The sequence below is a fragment of the Passer domesticus genome, chromosome 6 (genome assembly GCF_036417665.1).
Source record: "Passer domesticus isolate bPasDom1 chromosome 6, bPasDom1.hap1, whole genome shotgun sequence".
Lineage (NCBI taxonomy): Eukaryota > Metazoa > Chordata > Aves > Passeriformes > Passeridae > Passer > Passer domesticus.
This window is the reverse complement of record NC_087479.1, coordinates 46,951,610-46,978,360: the sequence shown is the minus strand read 5'-3', so window position 1 is coordinate 46,978,360 and position 26,751 is coordinate 46,951,610. Positions and strand designations below refer to the sequence as shown.

Below are 26,751 nucleotides of genomic sequence, written 5' to 3'. Positions count from 1 at the left end.
TTCTAGGGAGAAGAGAAATTCTCTACACAATCTCAAGCACAAAGTACCGACTCATCCACACTCCTCTACACAAACTCAGTTGCATGGCATGTGTCTGATGGTCTCCTTTAAAGCTTACACATGGATATCAACCTTTTCCCCCGTGTAACAAGTGATAGGATGAGAGAAAATGACCTTGGGTTGCATCAGGAGAGGTTTAAGTTGAATTGTGGGAAAAATATCTTCATCAAAAGGGTCATCAAGCACAGGCTACCCAGGCAAGGGGTAGAGTCACCATCCTTAGAGGTATTGAAAAGCCATGCAGGTGTGGCACTTAGGTTTAGTGGTGGACTTGGCAGTATTAGGTTAATGGTTGGACTCAATACCTTACGGGTCTTTTCTAACCCAAGTGATTCTACTCTTTGATTTCTTTGCATCACCCAAGATGAAAATCCAGCCATCTGTTACACATCTGTGGTTATCTGGAGATAAGAAACTGGAGTTTAAAACTCCATGTTCCTCTGTGAAGATACAAGATAAGGAGACCTGTGATCACTAAACCACAAGAGAAACCACTTACAGAAGCCACCAAGTTTGTATGGCATTCATCACATCTGTCTCTAGGTGACAAACATGTATTTATAGTAGTCTCCTGTTACAGGCTCTGGAGAAATGAAGTCCAATGGAAGGAAATTTCCTTAGATGCTTCCTGTAAATTGGGACAAACCAACCTCTGGGGGTGCTCATCACCTCCTCCTCAGAGGGCAGAGAGCCCAGATAACCAACTTTAAACTTGAGGCTAGAATGGAGCTCCATGCTTGGAACATGGAAGGGATATGGTATCTCTTTTTGGTCTTGGGTTCTGAACAGCAATCATGAACAAGAAATCCATTCAGCACTCCTAGTGGTTACATTGTCCTCCAGGGGACTTTGCATCCGGCTCAAGAGATGGACAATTTTCCATAATCTCAGCAATAGCTTTTGTGAGGCACACAGGCAGGACCCCTGCAGACCAGAAGTAAGATTCAACCCAGTGGGCCTAGAAACCACTGCATGCCTTTAGCTAAATTTGGCTGCTGAAGGGCAGCTCTAGTGGGGTGAGGCAAAGAAGTGTTATTTTCCCTCAGGAAAGCTAGCTTTATTTTCTAAAGGTTAATGAGAAATAGAAGAAAATTAGGCTAGCCAAAAGAATGAAAATAAATGTTTTTTTTCTTCTTCATTCCCCCTCATTTTTCAGAAAAAATGCATGGCTTTGGTTTTTCTGCAGGCAGTTGCTTCATATCAGTGTACCATGTGGTGACTCAGACATGTTGTTATTATAATCCAAGCCAAGGGGGAGATATATTTTATGAGATCCATGACTCCCCCTTGTCTTTCCATACTCTATGCTTTCTTGAGAGAAGAAAAAAAAGCACAGTCCAAGCTTTGAGGACTGTTCATATTGTCTCTTGGCAGGTCATAATCTGCCAAGCTTCCAGCGAGAAAAGCTAAGAGAAACTTAAGAGTGCAGTAAGCTCTCCTGTTGCATCAAGGGCAGAATTTGGTTCTAAGTGCCATAAAGCAGTGTGGGGGAGGGCAGATAGACCCATGAAGATTTAGAGCTTCTAACACAAACCTAAAGAGAACTCTGAGGCAAGGGGCTTTGGTGAGAGCTGAGTTAGTGCATATAGCCTCACCCCTGGGGCTCAGTTACCTTTGCTCAGCTGACAAGCAATAAAGCATTCAGATGCAATAACTCCAATGTACTGAAAATGCATGTCTAGAAGAGCCAAAACCACCTGTAAATCAGATTTCTTCTCCTGCATTTCTCCCTCCCTAGCAAAACTTGAGCTCTCTCAGTTGCACACCCAGATAAGAACATCAGAAAACAGTTACATATCCTGAAAATGCTCCATGAAGGACCGCAAAAGCTCTCAGCAGTTTGAGTGCAGTGGCTAATAACTTGTCCCAGATCCAAACCTATTGTGTAAATTGACAGGGACTACTGTGCAAAACTCATCTAGGGCAGGGGAAATATTTGGCCACCAGCTGACAAGTTTTTTTCCTAGACATAGGTCTGCCTTTTGAACTCCAAAGCCTTTGCCCATTGTGAAACCACCAGGCCTCAGGGTCATGTGAACTAAAATTAAATAAAAGACTCAAGGTGCATCTGGTTGAGCCAGTGGTTTCAGAGAGAGGTTACAGGGCAAGCATTTTGACTGTCTTTAAGTGCTGCACAAAGACAAAAAGGTTAAACTCCCACCCTTCCCATACAGGTGGAATATGAGAGCTTTTAAAGTTTAAAACAATCATTGGATCAGAGGAGATATCAAATGGCTCCAAGTAACAAAGACATATTCTTTTTGAGTCAAATTATGGGACGTATTCCCTAAAGAAATGCCATACAAAGTGTCTGATCTAGTAGATGTTTGTGGTACTCACCACATATTTTATGTTCCTTCCCAGAGATGATGTTTCTCTGGCACAGAACACTGTCATTCACAGACTGCTCTGACAGGCCAGATGCATGCAAATGAAAAGAAAATTCGATAAAAAGGTACCTCTCAGATGCCTGAGTTCTTTGAGGGGAGAGAGAATGAATTCCCATTGCATTTCAGGAGGGTTGGGCATCCCAGCACACAACAGCACAGGCCAAAGATTTCGGATAAAGAGCAAAGGAAAAGTTTTGAATTATTCCAGAACTCCTTCCACTACCTCACTTCCAGACAGATATGAAGTGACAACACCCTGAAACAAAGCAATACAACCGAGGAGAACATTATCAGATTATTCAGAACAATTCCCATTGTTAGTGACCCAGAATTCGTCACTTAGAACAACCTAGAATTGGGATGTGGAGAGTGCTCAAAGCCACTTAACCCTTTCAGAGGTGTCCCCCACACCACCACCACCACAGAATGACTTTTTCAAGCAGGAACATAAAAGAAAAACATCTCTTATCACATCTGGAGACAAACTAAAAGGAGGGAGTACTTGACTTTTACTAGACATAGCACATTCTCTAAGCAACATCACTATAATCCAAGAGTGAGGAAAAGCCAGTGATTACAGGCCTGCCAAATTATTTGGAATTGAATAGGATACCATATCGTGACAATGAGTGATAGTATAAAGCTCAAAGACACAGAAAGAAATATCATGTAACTGGCAGGAACACATTCCACACTTCAGTGTTTTGGCAGGAGAATACAGGTTTGTTCTGAGACTATGCATTCAAACTCCTCATTGATTTAAAGATAAAAAGTATTGCTAATGCAACCTCAACATGAGGAGGACAGTTAGCAAATCTATCAATAATGCTTTTTTTTTGCTATCTTTTTGCATGGCGCACACACATTTTCTTCCAGTTAAACTTTCAGTGTAACTTTTAGCTAGGATTTAATCAAAGGGAAAAAGAAACACTGAGGGACTTTATTTTTTTTTTTAAAGGCCAAGCATAAATGTGACAGTCCGTGCAGCACTAAGGTGAAGGCCAGCAAAATTGCAAGCAACGTTATTCAAAGCCAAAGGAGAAGAGCACAGAAGAGAGCTGTAGCAAAAGCAGCCTGTCGTGCCCCAGGAGAATGCTTTAAATAATAGACTTTTGGCTACAGCCTTCTCTCTGCACAACACAGGGATCAAAACTGTGCTTCTGTGCTGCTGACCTGTCGGGGAAGAGCAGCCTTTGAATTCCAGTCAGGACACCTGGACTCCAGCACCGCGGTACACGTTACAAACTAGACTGGCTGACACAAATAGAATGCATTACCTCACCTCTTCCAAGCCGAGCAGCACAAGAATCTGTGCTCCTGGGAGACTTCAACTCAGCCGATGTATTCATGACCTACTTCTAGGGCACACACAGTCACAGCTGTTAGCTGAACATGCTTGTAGAGTGGCAAGTTCTCTGCTGCACCTATTCCACTGTTTGGTACTGGGAAACTTTGTTGGTACTTAAAGCCACTTCCGACCAATTTGAGCCCAAAGCACATGCCTGAACAGCCTCCTCACTCCAAGCTAGACCAGTAATCCACAAGAGCTTTAGGTACAGCAGGCAAGTTTCACATCAGCCATCCTCCCCATCAGTGATCGACTTGGATACAATTGGATACTTGGCACGAGTTCCCTGTTCACCTTCTAAATGGTTTCCAGTAGAAAAGAAGCTGGATCAGGAAAGACCAAGCACTTGCAGCAAGATCTCCCCTGATGAGCCATTGTAGCTATGTAATAATGCTACAAGGCATTTGCAAGAGGTACCATACTGTGAGCTGAGCCCAGGAAGACTCCAAAAAGATGGATTCTCCCAAGAAATTACTCCCTATTCTCATAATTCTTTACCAGATGTCAACGAGAAGTTTGACTGTCACTTCAGTATGCCGAAAACACCTACACAATAGACATGGGTGCACAAGTCAGAGGAACAAGCACCTGACCCAAGCCATGGCAGGCACCAGCAGCAGCTGCCAGAAGCACACCAGTTCCCTGTGACAGATGTATCTGTCCCACTCCCCTGCTGACAGTTCATGAGAAGTGAAGATTTTCATGGAGAGCAGCCAGAGCCGCTCTATATAGGACTGATGCTGGGTCATGTATTTTATTAAAGCAGTTCCTTGAGGAACCAGAAAACAGAGCAGAGAAGAATAGAAACCTCTTAAGAAAGATTAGTGCAAGAAGTTAAAATGCAAACGCAGCACAAATACACCGCACACTTCTGCTCCTCTGTTGGCACATGCTGCATTCACATGAGCTAGATCTTTCTTCACCCAAAATAAGTTGATGTGTGAATAAACAATGACAACAGGGACCACAAGACCAAACAGTGACTGGCTAACAGCTTCCTCTAGCATTCCACCATCTCACATTGTGCATCACTGTCGCATTAAAGGCCTTCCTCAAAAAAATCCAGAAGATGCCACAACTGCTGCTTTGCAGACATTCATGGAGACAACTCATCACCTGTTCCTCGCAGGAGGCTGTGTGGACTTCTCTCCTAAACCTCCTCCCAGAGGGAAAGCCCCACTGTGGTGAGGAGAGGGGGAACAAACTGCTCTCTATAAAAGAAGTGCCTTCATCTTTGTATAGTCTGTTGAGAGACTGCCTGACTTCAAACAGCCACAGCATGTCTGGGGCACCTGCAGCCATTTCAGATGTGGGGTACTGAGTCACACAGCAAACACAGACGAAAAGGGGATCAAGGAAAAAATTTCTGTGCAGATAGAGTAGAGCTGAGGGCCCCATCTATTAATAAAATGGCTGCTAGCCAGAGAGACTTCTGAGTTTTGAACATTGCCTCGCTGCCTGCGGCTGGGGAATGATTGCAGCAGGCAATGCTCAGCCAGGACCCCCCAACAGATTTTATTTATGCATGTCTGCTTTCATCTCCCCCTTGTACACAATAGCCTAAACATTGTCTCCATCCTGAACCGTACAACTTGCATATTTGCAAACATCTCTTCATCTTAAGACCACAGACAGACAGATTGGTCTTGGGTCATTAAATTCTGTCTTTTGTATGAAGTCTATTGTATGAACCAACTACCATATAATCCTCCCTGATTTTTATTTTCTTCAAAGAACAAATGAAAAACTGGTTTTGGTGTCAACAAACAATCCCAGAATCTGATTTCTTGACTGTTTAGGAAACTCATGCATATCCTTTTGTCTTGGGCAAATATTCTTCATAGCTAAACAGCACATGCTTTTTCTTTTTCTGTTAATTTAAGCACAGAAACCCTTGCTTGGTTGGCCCCCTGCCCTTTCCTGATGCAGAGATTCCCAATAGCTGCAGCACCCTGTACTTAGAGAACTCCTCCACATCTGAGTGGCTGATCCCCTTAACCCAGCTGAGCACGTTAACCTCTCTGAGAAGTTCATCCTTTTGAAATCAATAAACTGACCTGCAAGGATAGTTTCATTTACTCTTCCATTTCATTTAAAAATTCATCAACTCATGGTCCATTCTACAACTTTCTCTTTTCTTCACCAAAAAGAAGCAGTACCAAAGCTGACTGAATATGAAGAAATAATTAATCAGCCATTACTGCTAACAGTTTATTACAATTTTTCAGTCTAAACCTGAGAAATCAAAGCCACCACAACCTCAGTTAGAAACTCATAGCCAAACAAGTCCTGTTTTAACCTGTGCTATCCTTACCAGATTCTTCACCAAAGTATAGCAATATTTCTGCATACACGGACATGATTATATTCCATCTCTGCCCTTCCTGAGTAAGCAATCACATTCAACAGTATTTATGTTTCACCCTCCTGCTTTTACCCCAAGATGCTCACTTTTGCAACTGGTATGATTAATTCAAGCTCCTACATTTTTTTACAGACTCACAACATTTTACATAGGTATATTTCAGCTGTCTCTAGCTTATCCAACTCCATATCCCAAACAGATCAAGCACTGTTTTACTACATATGACCCATGCAAATAAGCATCAGTCCTTTCTTTCTCTCCTCTACATGCTGACACACACCCATTTGCTTACTTTACCTGATTTTCTTTCCTGAAACTATAGATATTCTGCTCTGTCTCCAGCAATCCAGTTTCTCTGTGTTTGTGTTCCTTCTTTAGCACCCATCTCTTCTAGTGGGGGTTAGTTGCTCCTCTCTACTGACATCTCTTTTGTTTCCGTTTCTTTCACTTCTTCAGCAAAACCAGCTTTTATTTTTTGGTCTCTTCCACTAGCAGTCCCTTTCCCCTATAATCACATGAGTACAGGTCCTTCACTCAAGGTGCACACCTACCCCTTGTAGTCTCCTACTGGTTTGGAGAGCTCCATCACACTGGCAGCCTCATTGCCTAACATGTCAGCTGAAGACAATTGTCTCAGCTGCAGCTCCAGCCTACAAATCATCTCTCCCATGCACTCCAGCTGGTCCAGGTCTATGTGGTCTCTGCCAAAGACCCTCAGTAGGGTGATATCCATGCAGAGTTATCTTCCTCCAGTTACACCCCTGTGCTTCACCAGCCTTTCAATTGTCCCAGTAACCATTACCTCCCTCTCTCGAGAACAGAGGTACAGCTACATCTCATCCTCTTCCTCAACTACTACTCCATAGCCACAAACCCTCAATGACCCCTGGCTAGTCAGTGATGAAACACATTAGTGTGGGTCAGCTCCACTACTGCTCATTTCAGGAGCAGAAGTAGTCCCTCACTAGTAAGGCTGCTGTCCCTCTCCAAAGACTTGGTAGACAGACCTGTGACAATCCTGTCTAACCCCCTAAACTGGGATGCTCTCCTTGTTCCCAAGAGCAACCACCACACAGCCCCCTTCCCAAACATTACACCACTTCCTAACCTGCTTGTTGGCTCCCATGGGCTGGAGATATTTCTACCTCCAACTGCCACAGAAAAGGCAAGCAAAGCTGAAGTCTGCTGGGATGATATTTGGGAACTTTCAGTCCTTTCTCCCAAGGTGCTCCACAGGCCCTTTGGGCTTGGGGCAGGGAGGGAAGGGTTCAGAGAGGTGGCAGTACCCTCTGTGACAGGGACACCCCTTCCCTGAGCAAACAGGCACAAGCTTGTGCACGCCATGTTTCTACATGGCCTTCAGAGCTGCCTCTGTGAATGAACAAGGACAAGTGACACCAGCTTTGCTTCCACTAACAGCTGCTGTCTGCAGACCACAGAACACTCTCATCCACCATGATCACCAGCTCAGACCCACTCCATCATCCAGAAGTTCAGAATTAGACTGATTTTCTTGTTTACAGAGATGAAGGAAAATGACTGTATCCAGCTCCATGGTGTTCTTGCCTCATACTCAGAATTCAATACTATCATACCAGTCAGTACTTATTTTTCTAGCATCTCCAGACAGAAAAGGAGAAAGTGATACCTTGGCTCCAGGTTCCTGGCATGGCTCTCCACTGTCAACAGCCTGTTCTCAAGATTTGGTTGAGAGTGGATGTGCACTTAGCTCCAGTGAATAAGTAACCACTGAGTTTATTGCTGAATGAAGACCCAGGAAGGAATCAGAGGGGGAAAATGATGGGATTAAGAAAAACTCTGCAGTACAAATATTTATGTGTTGGTCCATTCTATAGAAATATTTCACTTCCATTAATTCCAGAATCTTGCATTTCTGAATGGTGTAAAAGAATTAAAGAGGCACATGAGAAGCAGGGGGAAAAAATTAAGAAGATACAACACAAGTGAAGTACTGAATGAATGGAACAAGTGAAAGAAAGAACCATAAATTATGAAAACATCTCAAAAGAGACCAACATCTCAATGCATCACAAAAAACAGATTTTTTTTTTTTAAGGATAGCTGATCAGAGTGAATGTAAGAGCTAACAAAAGCAGGCAGTTTTTAGGAGGAAGTTCACTACACTCTTACCATCACTTAGGTATACACAAAAAATCAGCCTCTCCACTGATTTTTTTCAATAGACTCTAATGGAACTACTAATTTGCACTGCACTGAGACTACACCTATATCTACTATAGATCTACCTACTCTTCCTTATGGCAGAGGACTCAGAACAAAGCTCTGTCGATGTCAGTGGATATCTGCAGCTATGCATTTACACAGAAACCAAGGACCAGCCCAAGGCTTTCCCCCTGTATGTGCCACTGTTGATGGTGAAGGGGTAATGTGAGGAAATTTCCCCTTTTCTGGTATAGCTGGGCTTTGCCTCTTCTCTACATCTGGGTAATTGCATTTCAAGTGAAGGCTTTCTAGCCAGCAAAAAGAGGCCCTGCAAAATGAGTTAAAGGAAACCACAAGTTTGGCATCAGAGCCAGCATCGTTCTCTGAATCCTCATGCCGAGTCTGGCTGTCTGGAAAGCTCTGCTTGAAAAGGAGCACAAGATTTTTTTGCACGTGTGTGACAACAGCTGTAAATATTTCCCTTTGGTATATCATGTGCACACAAATCCACCTCCACTGAACCCCAGATATGTGAAAATATAAGCCATGATAATAGATTCAACAAACATTTATCACACTGAAGAAAGTGTGCAAGTCAGAGTAGCTCCTCGTGAGGACACGCACCCATTTTACACAAAGCTTTCACTTCAGACACAACTGGCCATCCAAACAGTGAGCACAGATGCAGCATCTGTGGACATCAGGCTGGATCCAGTCCCTGTGAACTCTGTTGCAGCATAACTCGTGCTGCCCAAGTGGAGATTTCACCCTTCTGAATGTCAAAGGGGTTCACAAATGAGGCAGCTGCTACTGCCATAGGAAAAGACTTCAGCTTCCAGCTCTAACAATGGAGTCTTGTCCTTTCACATCCATAAGCTCCAGGTTCAGTTCCCACAGATGATCCACCCAGAGTGGTTGTCAGAGCAACCCTGGCCTTGGAGGTAAAGACTTACTGGAAATGACTTTGTAATAATTTGAGCTCACTCAGGAGAGCAGTCCAAAGTTGTGCACATACAACTCTCTCCAGAGCGGAGTCAAACGATCTGAAATCCCACCTGGCCACCCATCTATACAAGCCTTTACACAGAGCAGACACACAACCAAATTCTGTGTGATGAAGCAGGAAATCTTTCCTTGGCACCTTCTGCATCCTTCCTCCCTGCTTTCTTTACTTTTGAAGGAACACCGTGGTGGTGGAACCTGCCAGCCCAGCAACATTGATGTTGTGCATTCATCCACACCCAGGGGAGCTGACACATGTGATCCTCTTCTATCAATATCCAACCTGTCCGAGTGGGGACAATCTCTAGGACAAGCTGGCCCCTCAACTACCACAAAAATAATGGAAGGAACTTCATGAGACAAACCAAGCCAACTCAGGAAACAAACATCAACAAAACCAAAGAGACTGGTTAAAAATCACCTCAAAACCTTGCTAGTGCTAAGCACACTGTGTATTTACAGTGTATTTTAATCATGTAACTGATCAATCCAGCGTAACATACACCACATGTTAAGATAGATGCAGCAGATATAAACCTAATCTGACTTCATACAGTAAAAATGCATGCATGCAAACAGAAATATATTAAATGCATTTCATACAAAGCATTTATTCTTATTATTTTAAATACATATCTCAATTGTTTTGCCCAGTTTGGAGCCCACTTGAATATTCAAGGATTGTCCCAAATCCCATAAGGGTCGAGAGCTCACTGGCTTCAGTGGGTTTTGGGCCAAATCCTACAAGACCAAAATTCCTTTAAGGACCAGTGTTTCAGTGTGCTGGGTTTGCATTCCGTACAGAATACACCATCCTTACAGCATAGCTACAACATAATGTTACAGCTGAACTGCCACAAGCATGGACTGAGAAATTTAGCAGCGTGAATGATGAGCAAGTCCAAAATACTGTATATCCACTGTCCCCCTCTGCCAAGGCTCCTGTGAAGCATCACCAGCAAATATTCAGTGAGTGTGTTTTGGCCCCTTCTTACCCACTTGAGTCATTAATCATTCATCTTAATATCTCGGTGTTATTTTGCTCTCCTCCCCCACCCACAGCGCCTGTGTGTTTGTGGTATCCATCTGTTGCTCCTAACCATACACTTGGACTGCAGGATCTCTGAGGAAAGGGCCATTGACTCATGACATGTGCACAACACCTCACGCACTTTAGCCTCAGCCACCAGCTGAGACCTCACATTATGCCTGGCCACAAACCAGACTAAGTCATGATACTTTTGAGATACACCAGGCATGCCCAGACACACACACACAGAGACATAAACCTGCATGTGTACAAGTCCACTGGAGACAGGCACACAGGTGCCACCCGATATCAGGGGAAGAAGGAAAGAGAGGGGCAAGATGAAAAGCTTTTGAGTGTGAAATTTTAGCTGGAACTATCTTCTGCCTGCTCACCCCCTCTAGCTGCAGCCCACAGCCTCGCAGCACCACAAGTGCAGGAGCCTCTTGCCACACTTGCAACACAGGTGCCCAGGGCATGGAAACACCTTTCTCAAAATCAGCCACATTGCGTTTTGCACAACGTAGAGGAACATCTGAGGTGCTCTGGGGTCTGGTCAAACACACCGACACTTGCATAGACTTCCACAGGAGAAGGGTTAAGGAAATGTGTGCTTTTGCAAAGCTCACCACGTGCACTGGTACATAGAAGGAAACAGCAATGTCAGTGACACTGAATGTGTCTTCCCTGGCTTTAAGCTACTTCTCATTTCATAGCTTCCTTTTTTTTTTTTTTAATTGTTGTTGTTGTTGTTGGGTATTGTAAGAAATGGCTTGAAATGCTACTGAAATGTATTTTCATGGAATCTGTACCTAAAATGGAACATTTAGCTGAACCTGGTCTGGAATGCGTGATTAGACAAAAATTTCCAGAACTAGTTGTCCTCCACTAATCCCATTCTCTTTTATGTTTTACTAGCCAAGATGCACCATATTCTTGAATCTCTTGATTTCCCATATTCACTGATACATAAATATCAAAGCAGGCAAAGAAAAAGTGGTCTTTTTCCTTTTTTGTACTGCAGATCAAACTAAAGCTCACCCTCTGCCAGGTCACAAGACTTAAGCCTGGTCTCATATTTCAAGCAAAGACAAGCAGAGTCTAGGAGACACAGAGCATCAGCAAGGTTTAAGCCCTTTTGGAAACCCACATGCACTGAAGAGAAGACATCCCCAGAGCTAGGGCCAGGTGTGCCAGCTCCCTCCAAAATCCTGTGCTCTAACACCAGCCTTATCTGGAATGTTCATGCTCAGAGCTGGTTGGAGAGGCTGTGATTCTGCCATTCAGCAAGCTTCCAGCTCAGCCTGGTGGGCCTTCTCCCAGAAAAGGATGTTGAGACATTCTCCATCTCTTGTGGCACCATCTCCCATGATGAAAAAGATGACTGGAGGGTCAGTTGGAAGGGACAAGGAATTGGTTGTTCCATGAATTGACTCCCTGCATGTTTTGGGAACAAACAGAAGACTTTACTTGGAAGAGCTGTCATTCTTCTGCCAACACTGAAGATGGACCCAGGGACTTGGGGGGGGGCGAAAAGGTCAGGACAAGGCCTATACAATGGGTATGTCTGGTACACTGCTAATGACTATCATCTGGGTGAAACAACGGTAGGATGAGAAACTATTTCTTAGTGTACACAGAGCAAAGAAAGCCCCTTAAGCAAACATACCAGTAGAACAATTAGGTGGTTAATCACAACGTTGGCCACGAGAGGTTTTCTCCATTTTTTCACTTCAAAGGAGCTGTGATTAATAAACAGTGTTAATCTTCTGGAGAGATGAGTCAGCCCCCTGCCCACGCTGGGGTTATCCTCACAGTGCTGCTGCTGTTCAGAGCATGAGAGTGCTCCCTGGGGGGAAGAAATGCTTCATTTAGCTCACAGGGCTCCACACCAGATCACACAGCACTGCACTCCATGGCCTTCCTTCCAGCATTCCTGGGAAGGCATCATGCATGTGGATGGGGAGGCATCTCTGATTCCTCCTACACACAGAGAGTATTCTCCAATTCCAGGTGAAGATAACAGAGGAAAAGGCCCTGGATGGATCAGAGGCACTATGGTAAAATTCAGAGATCTTGAAATCTCTATTCAGCTTTATTGCAGAGCAGGAGTAGGTTGAAAGGCATCAGCAGTCACCATTGAGTCTATGGGATGAATCGACCACCTCCTGCTTCTTTTCCAGGTCAGTTAAAGATGCACATGTGTTGGGTGACCAGAGCAGACCAGGTAATGTGGAGACAGTCCCACCTTTGTTCATTACTAGCCCTGAAGAAATGTTCCCAGACCCAGGAGGAGGCAAGCTCGAGCAGCTGTGCATGAAAGGGCACTTTGCACAAGTCCTGCCTAACTCTGGAGAGGGAAGGGTCTAATCCCAGATGTGCTGTGAGCAAAAAAGAGGTCCCATTATTCTGTCCACCATGAGAAACACATGCTGGTCCATGGTCAGTATCAATCTCTGCCTTTCTCTCAAGGAAAGGGGGATGTATCTGTGGGGAGGATGACACCAGAAGCTCAGGCAGCAACAGACAAGCACAGTGTTGCCGCTCTAAGGACACACACTGAAGAGCTGAGAAAAGAAAAGGGAAGCCCAAGACCAACAAGTAAGTGAGTCCTTCTCTGCCAATTTAACTACAGGCAGGCATCCTACAAGGTGAGTTCTTTTTTCCCCCCATACAGCCTTTGCTTCATGCTGTCACACAAGCAGTAGTTACAGAATCTCCTGCTTGGGTTTGGTGAGCTACATCACTGGAGTGCGCCTATGCAGTGTCTTTGTAAAGCTGCTTCTACCTGCACCATCCACTGTGCCAAAGGCACTGCCAGCAAGGTGACACACCCTTCTCAGTCCTGTCCCTGCACTGTCTGTCCTCAGGTGGTCCCACCTGGTCTGAGCTGTTCTACAGGGCGCTGCCAACAAACCAGGTCATCACACAGTCTGTCCCACCATGGAACTGTCACCACCATGGAGAAGCACCAGTTCACACCAGCTGCAATACTCGCCTGAGGTTTTAATGCACTCTTGCTACCCACAATAACTGCGAGATAGACATTAGGCCTGCCACAAATTTCCTCCCTGCCTCTGCTGCGAGGGCCCTCAGCTCCTCGGGGCATCACTGCCTGGAGTGCACTTGCTGAGCAGTGCACTCCAGAGGACGTTGCACTGCAATGACACTTGCTCCCTTCAGCTGTTCTCATTCTCTTCCCAGGGCTTTTCTTTCTCTGCTGGATCTCCAGGAGGGAAGGAGCAGCCACAGAAGAGCTGGCTCTGCTCAGCAGGGCCTCTGCTCATTTCCTGAGCACTTTTTGACACGTTCCGTTTGTGACCAAGCTTGGGCTGGGATCCCAGCTGATATTTTAACTTCAGTCACTGTAAATAATTCCCTGACATGCACTCTGCCTGCATTTTGGCACTTCTGCTTGTGTACAGTATTTTAAATTTTTTTTTAAAGTTTCTTAGTGCTCTCTGTGTCAGCTCTAAAGAAGAAGATGCCGTCTTGGTGAAACTGCCTGATCCTTGGTGAAGTCTAGAGACACCAGATTGTTTTTATGCATGGAATTGTCAAACCAATCACATTCTCTACTTAACAAGAGACAGATAAAGTGTTGTGCCATGTTCTTGGAGATGTTTACAGGACAGAGAATACTGGAACAACCACATGGCTTCAAACCAGGAAGCGATCAACATGAGGAACCTTGCTTCAGCAGTCATCAAGACCAGAAACTAAGCAGTCTGTAAACAAAAAGGGATGTAAAAATCCTCTGTTGTGGGAGTCAATAAGAAATTTTACCCTCTCAGGCTGCTTATTTCTAAGTCTTCTCAGTGTTGACTTATTCCTTAAGACATCAGAATTCCTCACTGAGCCTTGCAAAGCACTTAAGTATTTATTTAGCTTATGCTTCTTTTTACATATGCAGCCAGCTCCAATGGGAAAATAAGTGTGTTAAAAGTTTATCAAGTCATTCCTAAGAAATCATCCAGCCTGGATTCTGCTTAACAAGTGAGTGAGATCTTGCACTTTCCTTAGTGTTTTTATGTTTCTACCATGACTGTGATAGATGAGAATGAATCCTCTCATACAAAGTACAGATGGATACAGACCACCTGGTCTCAGACTTTAGGTTCCCCCATGATGAAGGTGAAAACACAGCACTGAAGAGGTTAACAGGCACTAGCCTTCCCCTCACAGCCACCTTTCCTGGCCATCACAAGGAGGATTAGATTCTCTGGAAACACAGATTCCACAGAAAAAAGCAATCAGAAGTGCTGCACATGCCTTTCATTGGGTATCATCCATCCCACTGCCTTAACCTTTCATCAGGGGTCCTTTCACAGCATATAAGAGTTGTGCAGACATCTGAGGCCTCCTTCCAGGCTCTCCCTTCTCCTGGGGCTTGATCTGAGGGCAAAGAGTGGAAATTCAAAACAAACAGTAAACAAAACCAAGCTCTCCTAAGTGTAAGCCACACATTTGTTTGGAAGATTTTTGGCTAATTTTACTCGCTGTTTCCTGCTCACTCTGGAATCTCTTTTTCCTTCTTTTTTTTTTTTTTCCTTCCCTGACTTGGTTACAAGAAAAATAAAGGGGAGTGGGGGAACCCAGAAAAACATTAAAGGAAAAAATATATATATATTTTCCATTCTCCCTCAAGAATCTCTTGTCCTATGTCAGGGGCCTGCACAGCTTTGTAACTGTAGAGTTAAGGGACACATCAGGGTAGTATTTTCTCCTCCTGCTTGTCCATGAGGTGGCAAACCTCTTCAAACATTGCTGTTTCTTCCAGATTGAGTAGGTAGATATGTTTATGGATGGCCCAAGCCAAAGCCCCAAACATCTGTACGACTTGGCTCCAAGTCAAGGTCTGATCTGAGCTATCCTAGAAACTCCAGTTTTATCTGGCCCCAAAGTTGTTGGCCATCTGCAGAAAGGAAATATGAGTGGAAATCTGTCATCACAAGATGCGGGGAATTGGAGTGAATTGTAGGCAGGCTACTTTAAGCTCTTGAGGATGGTTCCCAACTGGCAGAAAACTAGCTTAGCTGCAAGAATCTGCAAAACCACATTGGGTTCACATCACCAAAGATTCTAGCCTTCTTCAGAAAAATTCATGGCATTCCAGAGTCTAATGGACAGCTGAGAGAAAACTTGCTATTCATTAAAATTCAGCAGTTTTATGCTTTCAGGTTAGAGTGGGAGGATATTCCTGGTACCCATGAGAGAGCTCCAGGAAAGCCTCCAACAAGCTCGAATTCCTGACACCTGCACCAGGCACATCATCTGGGCACTCAACCCCTGTTGTGCTCACTGTGTCTCCAGCAGAGAGCAAATAGATTCACTTCCCCAGAAACTGAAAAACCCAATTTACAGGACATTTCTTTGTGCATCGTAAAGAAGCAAAGAAATACACAACCCCCTCCTCTGGTATCAGTGGCATGACTTAAGGACCTGTCAAACAGTCTGTGCCCATGATATTGAACCATTTCCTTAAGGGGATTTTAGAGGGGAAAGGAAGGCTTTTGAGGCAGCTATTTTTAAGCTAGGACAGTGCCAATCACATTGTGTTACTTCCAGTTTCACTCAAAGGTCAAAGGATTTTGGTGTTACCTTTTTCACATCTCCTAAAGCTTGTACTGTCCCAGGTGAAGCTGTCACAACCTTCATGTCTCCTAACCCACATTTTTCCATGATGGGAAGGATTATTTGAATAAGGATTTTCTGACACTAAAGAAAATCTCTAAAGTCTGACTGCCTTAAAATAAATAAACAACAAAGCAACTAACTATACAGGGTGACTCTCCATTAATGCTATAGTTGTTTGCACAGTTAAGACATAATTAATGTACAGAGTCAGGAAGAAAGGTGCCTGTCATTGAGCTGTCATTGAAGTGAAAGCACAGACAGAGACAGCAGTGTTGAAAATTAAAGGGAATAGAGTGTGCAATGATTTTTTTCCAGGGGTGAAGGGCAAGCCACCAACATATCAATGCCACTCTCACAGGCCTTCCTGGATGTCCTTTACTACATATTTCTGTGTCAATAGCTTCTTTCAAAGTTTGGTCACCAACAAAGAAGTGCAACTGTTTGGTCTGCCTTGGCATTCTATTGCTCATGGGTTCTGGAGGAGAGTCCTAACTGAGTTCTTTAAAGTACCTAAGCCTTGCAGAAGTTATCATAACCTGTTTTTCATTATTCCTGATTGATCAGCAGGGAAACTGAGGCAGCAGGAGGTAATGTACCACGCAGTGGTAGATGAGAAGAGAATGTCTTGCCCCAGACTTCCAGCCGTTTGGCTTTGCCTACCAGACAATGTTGGATCCTGGGTAAATAATGGAGCTGTCACACCCAAATGTTATTTTTAAACTGCGGGTATTGGGTTTGGCACAAGCTCCAGCAAAGCACAGCATGACCAAGGGAGTCCTGAGGAACAAGTGCCCCGCACAGATGGAGCTGCCTTGGGGAAACCTTGTTGTTGTGCTGCATCGATGCCATCAGCTGAATGGCAGCCCAGGCCCCAGCCTGTCAGCAGCACCAGAGCCCAGGAGAGCCCGGACGGAGGGACATGGCAGGAGGGAGCAGTTGGCTCCACCAGCCACCACCTCCTGCACCCTGGTGCCCTGACCCAGGCCGCGCCAGTCAAATCCATAGGGGGGCAGCAAACCCTTTGCAGTCATGGGTCTACATTCCCAAAATGATCCTCTCCCACGCTCGGTCCCTGAGCAGCTGGAGAGCCCCACGCACACAGCACCCTCTGGAAGGTCAGCAAGCTCGGGGGAAGGGAGATGGGCCTCCAAAGTCTCTTTGAGCTGGACATGGGCGGCCAGCTCAGCTCAGCAACCCAGCTAGGGGGCATGACTTGTGCCTGAGCCCATCAGCAGGGCTGGCAGGGCTCTGGAAAAGCAAACACACAGCTAATTTCAGGTTTTGATAGGAAAACCTACGCTTCCACCTAAAACTGACAGAACCCTTTTGTGTGTCAATGGATGCAGACTCACTTTAGAGATTTGGGGCATGCAGGGTCCAAGGTGCTTTTATAATTGCACTGGTATGTAACAGCCACACTGGCTCCGCACAGAGGATCCTCTAGCTACGTATCGAGCTTCCATGGTGGTCAACATCAGGAATGGAGGAAAGACCGTAAGGAAAAAAGCACACGTGGACTTACTCCACCCTCAGGATGCTCCCCTACCTCCACAGATACACAGCTTGAGTCAAATGTATGGTACCCCATGTCCTCATGCTCCCCTCTCACAGCTGCAGCTTTAGCACAAAGCAAACCTGAGTTTAAGAAAGGGGCCAGAACTTACATTTAGTCTGTTTGTGTAGACAGAGCTTAGATGCAGAAGTAGGTGAAATTGTACCCCAATGAGCACAAGCCCCCTGTGAATTATAACTAATTAGCCCTTTAGCGACCTTGAATCTCAGGGCACCAACTTTGCTTTGAAATCCACACTAACTCTGTGCCCTCTCTCTCTCAGATTTCTGGCCAAGCATCTCTAAAAACTTATATTCATGCTATACTCAGTCACCCAAAAAAACTGAGACCAACTTGCTCTCTAGACAGGTCAGGGAGAACAGACTAGAAAGGCACACAGGTGACTTACCCAATATCCTACAGGCAGCCAGTGGTGAAGCTGGGATTAGCTCAAGCATTTTCCACTTCTCCCCTCCCAAACTTCAGCCCTTTCCTGCTTGATTTTGCATTCTCCACCCAGCTGTCTTTACTGAACAGTGCCTTTTAGGCAGCTGTCAGGTTTGGATGAGTATCTCCACTCCATCAAATGGGCTGTCCCCCTTTGTGCTGTTAACCCTGATTTCCCACTGGAATGAACAAAGAAAAACAAGATAGATAGCTCCATGACAGCTGAACAGGAGTTCACCTCTCCCTGTCCCTACTAGAGACAATTTTTCTCTTCCTTTTCCCCACTCCACTAACAGCTTTACTAGAGACCCTTTTGTCTTCAGCTCCCTCCAGGAAAAAAAAAAAAATCCTTATTTTCCCTCTATCCTAAAAATAGAGCTGGGACTTCCAGGTCCTAATATTTACAACAACCCTAGAGAGTGGTGGACAGGTGACAAACAGGTCAGCCCTTGCTAGTACTTTCCTCCTTAGAGAGGAAAAATAAAAAACTTTAAAAATCCATTTTTATCCATTCCTTTAAGCTGCTCCGTCTTAACACAGACATTTCCCCTTCCTCAGCCCCTCTCTGCTTGCCTCCACTAATAACATCCCAGACTAAACAACTCCATCCCTCTTTCAGTGGTTCACCTGCCTGCCCTGGCTACTGCCTGCCTGAGCTCAGGGAGGAGACACCAGTTCCTAAGCTCTACACAGCTCCCAGAGGGGAGGGGAGGAAAAAAAAGAACCCTGGGAAGTGAAAAGAAAGGAGAAGGGAGATGATTTGGTAGCAGGTTAAGAAACGGACATGCAGTGCAGGGAAATGCAGCCCTAACAGAAGAGGGCCTTATAAAAATACCTCAACTGTGCTGGCTTTCTCCCTTTTACCTTACAAGAGCACAGCATCCTTCCCTCAGGATCCCAAACAGTGAGGTTTAAAAAGCCTTCTGTCAGGCCCAGCTGTCAAATGCCCAGGACAAAGGTAGAAAGAGAAGGGACACTGCCTGATCCCAACACAAACCTCTGTGATCAGTGCTGCAGTGTGTCAGACTAAATGATCAGACTTGTGACCACTTCTGGCCATGAGGATGAGCACTGAGGGAGATGATGGGAATCCATGAGAAAGCTCACAAAGCACTTGCCTGAAGACACCTGACTTGCAATTCTCCAAAACTTCACAAGCTGAAAACTGCCCTGAGAAATACTAAAACAACAAACCCTGAGCTCTGAAGTTTAAATAACAAAGGTAAGGCTAGATAAAATTTTCCTTGGTGTTACTCCCTGTGGTGAAGAATGAGGCTAGCTACCTGGTGGATGGAGGAGAAAACAGCCTCCAGAACTCAACTGTGACAAAACCTGGGGCTGAATCCAAGAGGAGGGCTGTACAGAGTCCTCTGCAGGAAAGGCAGTTTTATCAAGGTCTTTTCTGTCTGCTTAGAAGCTGGTTTCGATTAAAGAAAGAATCGCCACCAGCTCCCTTGCCTTACCCCAGTAACACATAACATACCATCCCTGTTTCCTTTCCTGCCAGTTTGCTGTAATAAAAAGCAGAATTGTGCCTGAAAAGCATGTTGCTCAAAGATGGCCCCGCCAAGCAGTCCAAGAGATGCGCTCGCCAGCAGCCAGTCAGACACACGCACACCCGAATCCCTCGCTCGCCTGTAAACAAGACAGATCGCTTCCTCAGCTGCTCTACAGGAACTGCAAGCTGCTGCAGGAGAAACCTCTCTCCTCCTGGCTTTTAGTGCTGTATGCAAGGTGATCAGGGAGGGCAGGCATAGCTGTCCTTCTAAATCTGAGATCGTGATACCTCCTGGCCCATGAAGGCCAGTGTTTTAAGTTCAGATGCCAGAATTTGAATTATCTTCCCCTGAATGACCATACAAGTCAGCATCAAGCAGAGGCCACCTCAGTGGCATTTATATGACACCTGGCAGTGTCACCCCAGTGTTAGAACAACACCACAAATGATGCAGCAAGACCTTGCCATCATATGAAGCAGGCTTAGTTAAGTTAAGCACTTAAAATGTCATGCTTCTCAGACACCAGCTATTTAACACATTTATTATACCAAGAATTACAAAGGGGCTGAAAGGAAAGTGAGGGATGGTTTCCTCCAGGGCTCTCCTGAGTAACTACCAGCAGAAAGTCTTTGACAGAGTCAGACAGAGTAAAAGCCTTGACAACAGCCATTTCCACCATGATACAAGTTTACAGCCCTGGGTTTAACATTTGAAAACCATTCAGCAGCATCTGCCAGGGAGAAAAGAGGAACGGATTGTGCTGAATCCAGACCCAATGACACTGTAATGCATGACAGCAAATCAACGAGGCAGAGAACAGCCTCTAAACTATTTGTAGTGATAGGGGACACAAACACGAAGCAAGACAACCAAGTGGCACAAGACCTCCCTGGTGAGGAACACCTGCAGAGACAGCAGCAAGCAGCAGGAAAACTTGGCAGGACAATGAGTACTCCCACCCCAGGCAGGCAGAAGAAGAGAAGACTGTGGGCCGTGCACACTCCCAAGCACTGCTGCTAGCCCAGAGCAGACTGGTCTCTCCAGTCACCAGTGGGGATAGAGCCACTTCACCAATGCAGAAGAGATGCTCTAGGAGCATGTGCCAGCTGCACAGCACACAGACAGACTCACAGAACCCGCATCCTTTCACTCAGGGCAGCCAGCAGCTCCTTGTCCCTCAAAGGCCACCAGCAGAGAAGAAGCTGCCCATCACCTGGAGTGGGGACAATGGCTAGGAGGGGCCAAAGGCTCATGTGCAACATATTGGCAGTGCTAGGCAACACCAAAACCAGCATAAAACAAAGAATCAAACAATTTGCTCTGATCTATAGTCCTGCTCTGGACCTCAGACCCATGGCAGGCACAGCCCAGCCATGGCCAGCTGAAGGCTAAGGGAGGAAGGTCTGGGCAGCCCAGCTGCAGAGGCTGTGGGGAGCCAGAGCAACCCTGAAAAATTGTCTCATCTTTCCTTTCCCTCCAATCATTTCTGGCTTCTCTCCCCCTCCTCATCAGGAAGCACATCTCAGTGGTCAGGAACAGATCAAAGCCCTCCATCTAGCAAGCCAGCTCTCCTCCCGTGGGACAAGCCCCAAGGACCACTGCAAAGGGCATTTCCCCCCTCCAGCCACCTCTGCTGCAAGCAGGCAGAAACAGTGGCTCTTCCCGCTCTTTCATCTCCTTGTTTGATTTTCCTTGCTGTGATTCTCAGAGCTTGAATTCAGTGGATGGTTCACTAAAAGAGAGGGAAAACAAGCCATCCCAATGCTTGAACGGCTTTACAGCGAGACTCTCTTGTGGAAAGCATGACTGAACATATTGAGAGGTTTTTTAACCTAGCTTTGAAACACAGGTGTGGGTTACACCCTGGGTTTTATTATACTGCCTATAGCTAGGCATGTTCTAGGGAGCAATCTAGGTATTTTATAGGTGCCTGGTCAGCGTTGCCGGTTCCACCCATCCAAATGTCAGAAGACATGTTCAAAACACAGAGACCAGCTTTAAATAATCACAAGCCCTTTATTATTTATTATTTAAAATCCCAAAAGACAGACCTTCCTTTCTTTGCCATCTGTTTTTCTGAGGTTTTAAGATTTATGCCATGAAACTCTGCGTGTATAAAGGCGCGGTTTGGTTGCTTTTTTTTTCTGAACTCAAACGTACAGATCTCATATAAATCCTTTGACCCCAGGAACTTAGTCTTTGGAGAAGAAAAAACATCAAACACAGGAAGATTGCCCCATAATTGACAACCCTTGTTGCTAGTTTCCTTCCCAATAAATTTTTTTGCATCTTTCTGACAGCAGGTCACAGGTTGTCCTAATCATACGGCCACAGCTATCTAGGAGGGGAAGGCATTTGGGACAAGGTTTTGAAGAGGAACACTTATGGACATACATCAGAACAATGAAGTTGACATGTTCACCCAAAGGGTATCTTTCCTTCTGCTATTTCAAGACACATCATGCATGATAAGATTATGCACACTGCATACATCCTCTTCTTATGTGGGTGTGCCTGATTTCCTCTCAACATTGCAATGGCACCAGAGATAACAGGAGACATCCAAAGGGACTCTGCTCTCACTGCTACTACTGTCCTACCAGAAAACTCCACAAATTGTCCAGCCTTACACTGCTACAATGAGCATAAAATCCACTCTGCCCTGGATAGCACTGCTAAACCTGGCCACAAACAGGACACCCATATGCCTTAAACAGGATTAGGCCCTGCCTAAACATTGCAGTCCATTTTCAGAAATTTACAGACAAGTGTTGTAACAAAACCTAGACAGCGCAAAGCAGACACGTAATGCTTTATTACTCCATAGGTCAAGGATCCTCCCAAAAAATAGAAGCCCACAAGGCACAGAGTCACTGCGATACCTAAACTTAGTTCAACCACAGAAAAGAAAAGAAGCTGTGGCTGAACTGTTTTTTTATTTCTCTTTGATCTGTGCCTGACTCTCCAGGAGTCACCAGTAACCAGGAGTAATTTATAATAAGCTTTAAGCTGCTCTGATTTATTCTGAGAGCTGAAGCCAGGTGCAAGGAAGTTCAATAGCCAGAATTTCTTGGCTTTCACTGGGGAGAGCAAAACACTAAACACTAAAAATCCCTAGTGTGGCATACTTTGGTCTTCAATACAATGGGCAAAGACAGCATATTCAGAAAGCATGTAAAAAGGAATCAGACTTTTTGCATTAGGATGCACTAATTGCTTCTTGAGAGCCCTTTTTCTAGCTGCAAATCCTGACCCCAGAACAGCACTCAAATCATGCTGTGGCATGAGCAACAGAAAAGTAAAAAACACTGACAAAATTAAGGGTGGAAAACAATAACCTTGATGACTTTCAAAAGGAAGTGAATGAGGTGGATGTTCCCCATCTATTCTCAACTTCCTGACATGACATGGAAAAAAAAATGGGCAACCTGAAGTTTGATTCAGAGAGCAGAACTGCAGAAGTTATTATCAGCAGGACTGATAGGAAATTCAGCCACTGGCTGGGTTTTTTCTTACACTTACAGATTGTTCACAAACAGATTCTAATTCTGCCCAAGTAAATCTACAAATTTCAAAACAATATCCCTACAGGTTAGGAAGTCCACAACTATAATGGGTCAGCATCACCTAACTCCCTTTGTCTTCTTTGAATAACCCAGCCTTCACCAGCCCTCTGAACAAACCCAGCTGCTCTCTTGGAGCTACTCACATGCCTTTTTCACTTGGATTTTTAGTTTTTGTTATTCAGGGCATGTGACTGCTCACCTGCGCTACATGGTTTGATTCTACAGTGCAAATGAATGACCAAAGACTTTTAATATAAGAGAACAAGCAAGGCTGAATGATGAAAAAGTCACAGTTCACTTTTTTTTTTTTGAGAAAAAAATGCTTTTGTTCTAGAGTTTGCAAAGCCTTTTAGATTCATAAACATTTTCCCCACTGCCCAAAGGTCATCTGCATACTCATAAATAACCAATAATATAACTCTTTGGAGACCAGCAAAGCCAAGTCAAATTGAGAGTTTGCCAACATGTCCACAATACTGTTTACTCCATTAGTGCACCAGATCCTGCAACAGAGCACTTGACTCTGTCCCTTCCAAATTAAATGAAAGAAATGTTAAAAAAAAAAGCAGCAAAGAGAAACCAAAATCCATCTGAATGAGTCAGAGCACCATGTGATAGCTGTCCCCTTGCAGACCGCTCCGCAGCATGTGCTTCCACCAGACTGTATATGAGATGTCAAACCATTCAGTCTATAAACCCACTTTATTATAAATACCAGCATCCTGTCCCGGTGGATTTGAGGTTGATTTTCTTTTTAAGTTTTAATTCAAGCCTAGCTCCATCAAAACAGCAATGCTACAATATTTCAGAAGCAAGTGGGTTTGATTTCAAGCACGCCAAAAGGCAGAGGGAGGGAGATTGTAAGGGGGAACAGCTAAATCTTTTCGCTTTCTCTCCTCAGCGCCATTGCGAAATCTTTCTCCAAAACATAAGAATGAAGTCAAGTTTCCATGTTTTAAACAAACCATGCTGTGTTGTTGTACTACACTTCTGCAACAGGGAATATAGGTCAAGAACTTTTGGACCTTTCAGATGTTAAGGTATACAAACTCCAGCAGCATTGCTATCTGTACTTTTCCTTTTCCTTTCTCGCCCCCACTTTTTTTCTCTCCACCCCTGCTCTTTTTCCCTCTATTCTGTTCCTTTTACCCCTGACTCTTGCTTTCTCTTCCCTCTTTCCTCTCCCTATCTTATCCCAACACTGGAAAGCTGCTACAAGATGCAGCTTCAAATCAAAGGCCCTGACAAGTTCCCTTATATTTATCAACACATTTTCCACTTTCCGGGTTTTCATCCGGTGGGATACAAGTATCCAAAAAATGCATATGTGTGTGCAGATGAGCAGGAATAAATGTCTGCATGCACACGTAGTGTGTGAAAACACATGAACAGCGTGTTTGCGTGCATGTCCTTATGCTTGCAGGTTATTTCTTTCCCCCTTTCTGCAGCCTTGGGGAAATTTGCAGGCTGGATGCCGCAGGCTGGCTCCATGCATTACAAAGTGTGTCAGGATGAATAATGGGGGCAAGCGGCTCTGCCAGCGGGTCAGGGAACAGCAAGTGCGTAAAAAGGCGGGATTGTCCAAGAAGCACACGCAATATCGGCTGGGGCTCAAAACCCACGGCCAGATGGACACCAAGATCGAGCTGTGGGCTCCAAGGCCAGGAGAAGCATGTTGCCCATTTCTGCTGACGGGTGTGAATTACAGATTGCCACCCAGGAATACCAGTAACTTTTTCCCAGCAACTCAAAGTACAAAAGCACTTCAGCAGATGTTTAAAATCAAGCTGTACCTTGGACCTTGTAACAGGCTGCACTTGGTCTCATAGAGCTGGATGATCAGGGGGAGGTCTTCTACTCTTAAAAACTCCTTGATTTTAACCATTTGCTTGATAATCATTGAGATGAAGATCCAGGCACAATGCTGACACCCAGCACAGGGCTATTAGCTGAAAAGGATGACTGTGTCCTAGTGAAGAGGTGGCAGACTCTTCCAGAGACTTTCAAGGGTATTTTTCCTGGAAATCATTTTTATAGATACCTTACTCAAAGTCAGTGAAAGATGAGCATGCTTCACTCAATATTTCAAATCATTTGAACAGCATATGTTTGAGAGTTCAGCATAAACCTTCTTGGGCTCAAAGTTTCTCATGAAAGGTTAGAAAAAGCAGTAGAGAAAAATAGCAAGAAAAGGTTAGCACAAGAAATAGAGCAGAAAGAAAAATCCAGATTAAAAGATATATTCAGTCTATACAGTATTATACCCGCAAAGAATGTTATATCCCAAGAGCTAGAAGTCACATAAGTGCCAAAATCCAGGTTATTCACATAGCAGTAACTGGTTCCTCTGAACATGGTTGTGATACGGCCAGTGTTTTCTACAGAAAACAAAAGAATGATGGGACACCCTCAATCATTCTTCCCTGGTGCCCATCCAAGTCTGAATTTTTCTACCTGTCTCTCACAGGCTTTGTTTTACTCCATCCTGTGCATCTGCCTCCACAACTTAGTTTCTCATCCTCTAGGACTTCGTCTTTCTTGAATTTTGAACCTCTGCTTACCATCCTGAAATTCCTTGCCCATCAACAGCCTCAGTTGCCTTCCCTTCTCACATGTGCAATTCCCATCTCACTTTCCATCTGTACAGTTCCTTTCCCAGTATCAGTCTCCTCTTCCCTTCTCACTTTCAGTAGCATTTCAAATCCCAGGCCTCCTGCTGGTCCTCACTTCCCCCCTTGTCTTGCCATGCCACACTTGTTGTGTCCAGCTGCTCCTTTTGTTGCCTTCCCCCCCCACATTCAGCTCCCAGCAGTCCTTCTGCATTTGAAGTTTGATTGCACACCTCCTCCCTGCCTCCTGGGCACCACCAGAACTGAAGCCACCAAGACTGCAGGAAAGACAGACAGCTTTTTCACCAACTCCCTAGAATGATGGTGCCATGAGAGTCATTAGGAAGGTTCAGGGATGAAATGCACTCTCTTGCTTTTGGGATAAGTGGCATAGTGATGCACTATTCAAGTGGACTCATCAAAGCATTTACCAGACTCACCACCATGAGCAGACTGAGATATGTTTTTGGTTTTCTCTTCTCCAAAACATATAACACAGCTGAAAACAATCAGCTTTTCATAGGAAAAACAGCAGGCTCTTCCTCAGTCTCAGAGGGTTGAACTCATCTGTCTAAAAATGAGGAGTCTGTTTTAATCAATTTTTCTAAACTACCTCTGTCATGAACCCCCCAGGATGCAATTCATTTCACTACTATTAGGTACCTCTTTTCACACTGGCTGATTGAACACCCTCATCTTTCTCCACAGAGGATGCAGAAAGCTTAGTTCAGACATATTATGTGGAATGAATGCCTAATAAACAGCCAGCACTAAAAAGGAGGTGAGTTCTACCTCCTAGTGATTCCTCAACGACATCTCAGACTCATTCAGAAAGAAGAAATCAGCTGCCTCAGTGAAGTAACAAAGCAAACAAACAAAAATCTTGCATTTTGTCTTTCTTCAAACACAAAAGGAAAAATAATGGAATTTTCTCCTCATCTTGTTCCTGGAAATGAGCGAACTATTTCAGATTACACCATCCCAAGAAAAATCTATCCTGAGTCACATGTGTGGCACTGTAAACGACAGTGAAAACAGCTGGAGATTGGCAAAATCATGAGTAAA

At 44.7% G+C, this 26,751-nt stretch overlaps 1 long non-coding RNA gene across 2 annotated transcripts in view; it reads right to left on the bottom strand.

Annotated features, from left to right (window-relative positions):
* LOC135303425 (uncharacterized) overlaps positions 1-26,751 on the bottom strand; it is an 84,695-nt gene that overhangs the window by 36,812 nt on the left and 21,132 nt on the right. Inside the window, exon 2 of one of the 2 annotated variants that reach the window (XR_010364909.1) lies at positions 23,134-25,095. The exons of the other annotated variant lie outside the window; for it this stretch is intronic. This is a non-coding gene — a long non-coding RNA (uncharacterized LOC135303425). Of the gene's footprint in view, positions 1-23,133; positions 25,096-26,751 lie in introns of those variants that run through there. 2 annotated transcript variants of the gene reach the window in all.